This window comes from Dinoponera quadriceps, unplaced genomic scaffold, assembly GCF_001313825.1.
Source record: "Dinoponera quadriceps isolate SergipeBrazil2010 unplaced genomic scaffold, ASM131382v1 scaffold4996, whole genome shotgun sequence".
Classification (NCBI taxonomy): Eukaryota; Metazoa; Arthropoda; class Insecta; order Hymenoptera; family Formicidae; genus Dinoponera; species Dinoponera quadriceps.
In genome coordinates, this window is record NW_014559013.1 from 30656 (window position 1) to 33854 (window position 3199).

Here is a 3199-nt window from a genome sequence, read left to right on the forward strand (position 1 = left end):
AAATTCGCCATAGACAGGAACAGGTGGTAATCATTTGGTGCCAGGTCCGGACTATAAGGTGGATGCAAATGAACCTGCCAACCATGCTCCCGGAGATTCTGGCAAGTCACTATCGATGAGTGTGGCCTGGCGTTATCCTGATGGAACACAATTCCTTTCCTATTGGCCAAAGCTGGCCGCTTCTGGGCGATTGCTTCTTTCAGACGGTCTAATTGTTGACAGTACAGGTCCGAATTAAGAGTTTGGCCGTAAGGGAGCAGCTCATAGTAGATAATTCCCTGCCAATCCCACCAAATACACAGCAAAATCTTCCTGACCGTCAACCCTGGCTTGGCCACCGTTTGCGCCGGCTCATCGCGATTCGACCACNTCTGGGCGATTGCTTCTTTCAGACGGTCTAATTGTTGACAGTACAGGTCCGAATTAAGAGTTTGGCCGTAAGGGAGCAGCTCATAGTAGATAATTCCCTGCCAATCCCACCAAATACACAGCAAAATCTTCTTGATCGTCAACCCTGGCTTGGCTACCGTTTGCGCCGGCTTATCACGATTCGACCACGATCGTTTTCGCTTGAAGTTGTCGTAATTGACCCACTTTTCATCACCAGTAACCATCCGCTTCAGAAATGGATCGATTTTGTTGCGATTCAGCAGCGATTCGCAGATAGAAATTCGATCAATGAGGTTTTTTTGCGTTAACTCGTGTGACACCCACACATCGAGCTTCTTTTTGAATCCAGCCTCATTTAAATGGTTCCAAACGGTTTNTTCATTTAAATGGTTCTAAACGGTTTTTGTGCAATGTTTACCTCCTTGGCAATCGAAACGGTGCTTACATGACGGTCGGACTCGACGATTTCCATTATTTTATCAACATTTTCGACAATTGGCCTCCCGGAGCGTGGTGCATCTTTGACATCAAAATTACCGGAACTGAATTGACGAAACCAAATTTGCACGTGATTGGCTCGTACAGTATCAGGACCATAAACACTATTCACATTTTTAGCGGCCTGGCTTGCGTTTTCGCCTTTATCGAAGAAAAACTGTAAAATATGGCGTATTTTCTCTTTGCTGGTGTCCATCTTTGACGCACGCTCAAACAATACTCAGTCAAGCTATCACAAAACTGTCTGAGAGGTTTTTTTAGTACGAAATCTTATCTTTCTAACGCCATCTGGCGTAATCCGATCGGACTTATACAACGCGAGATACAGATTAGTAAATTTCTCTATTGGAAAAATAATGGATTACTTTTTACTAGACCTAATATTTTGAAGCCTCATTCGCATCTAACCACTGCGCAAAACGTCGGTGGTTGTCATACAAAATCAATTTTTCATCACAAGTCACAATCCTGTGTGAAATTCCATCTGTATTCTGTAGCAACTGCAAAGAAATGCAGATCTCCAAACGTCTCAATTTGTCTCTCTTTATGATTTCATTAGGGACCCATTTATCGAACTTTTTCACTTTTCCCAACTTGTTTAAATATCGGACGGCAATTGAATGATCAACTTTGACTCTTTTGACAATCTTTCAGACTGTTAACTTGTGATTTGTTTCAACCATCTCCTCGAAAACAACGTCATTAATGACAGGAGGTGCGCGTCCGCGAGACAAATTGTCGAGGTTTGTGTCCCCAGAAATAAATTTTTCAAATCAACGTTTCGTCGTTTTTTCACTTACAGTACCTTCACAAAATGCAGAATGAATGTTAGGCGTTGCCTCGGCTGCAGTATGACCAAGTTTGAACTTGTGTAAGTAAATTATACGAATTTCTCTATTTTCGATTACGGCGTTAATGCAAACTTCTATGATTAACAATAAAATATATAAATAAGCTTATGTGCGCTAAATCACATGTGGATCATGTAGTTTTTATACAGTATATATACACCGTCTTCTGTATGAACGAAGAGTCATCTATAGGGGTGGGAAATTCAAAACAGTGAAAACGGCCATTTCATTTGCGCCAACCTAATAATATTTCTATTCGTGCTACACCGCACAGAAAAATATTATCCAAATCCGTTAGTTTTTATTCCGGACAATTTCCTACCGGATAACATGCGGCAGAGAGACATCTACGCTTTAATTCCCTTCAACGCCGGTCCAAGTTAAAGAAGAACATATATATACCAAAGCATTTCAGGACTTATTATTAACGTAGCACGAATAATATTGATTATACTGTCACATCTGTTAATTAATAATCTGTTAAACTTTGATTCTTTTTCCCGTACGTCGTTCTTGAGATAAAAATATGCTATGTTAAAATTGACGGTTTTGTTGTCGACAATATTGAGGAATTATCGCATTACTTCTGATGTGTTATATCAAGACTTTGTTCTGCTAGCAGAGATTGTCCTAAAGAGGCCTGATGGATTCTACATCAAAATTGAGCAACGAAAAAAGAAATCACGAATTTGAATTAAATTACACAGGCACAAGGTTAAGATACAAGAAGCAGAGTAGTGACTCCTTACGTAATTTTTATCGTTGAATCTGAATCTGCCATCAAAAACGTCCATCACATCAGGTTTTTGAGATAAATGGGATATTACGGGCCAAAAACAGTGATTTTCGTCATTTTCAAGGCGTTATTATGGCTGACCAAATTATGTTCTTAATATTCTCTCAGAGTCATCTTAAAGCGATATCTTTTGTTTTGAAATTTCGATATTTTATTTTTGTACAAATTTCTTTTCGAGTTATAAAAGTTTGAAGATGAACACTTTTTGACAATGAGAATATGCGTTGCCAAAATGGTGAAAAATTGACAACTCAATAAATTATTAAGTAAATATTTTTAAAATTGGTATCCGTGGGTTATTTGGGTCGCTGAACACAAATCTGACGTCAGTATTACTAAATTCCGAAATCAAAATCAGAAATGACATCTTCAGCAAAAAAATGATATTATTATATTTTATAATATATTTATATATTTATGTTAAAAATGATATTATTATATTTTATAATATATTTATATATTTATAATATATTGTACAAATTATACATGGCCTGTCAAAAGTTTCGGAATGGCTAATTATTTCAAAAAATAATGATAAAAAAAATGTTTCCAACAAAAGTTCCCTTGGAACAATATAATTGCCCATAAGATTTAGAGTAAAGATTGCTTTCGACATGTGACAGTAAAATTTATAGTGCGTGTACTTAAAAGATACACAGTCACA

At 37.4% G+C, this 3199-nt stretch overlaps 1 pseudogene; it reads left to right on the forward strand.

Annotated features, from left to right (window-relative positions):
* LOC106750105 overlaps positions 1-2432 on the forward strand; it is a 9541-nt pseudogene extending 7109 nt beyond the window's left edge.
* The last annotated feature ends 767 nt before the right edge of the window (positions 2433-3199 follow it).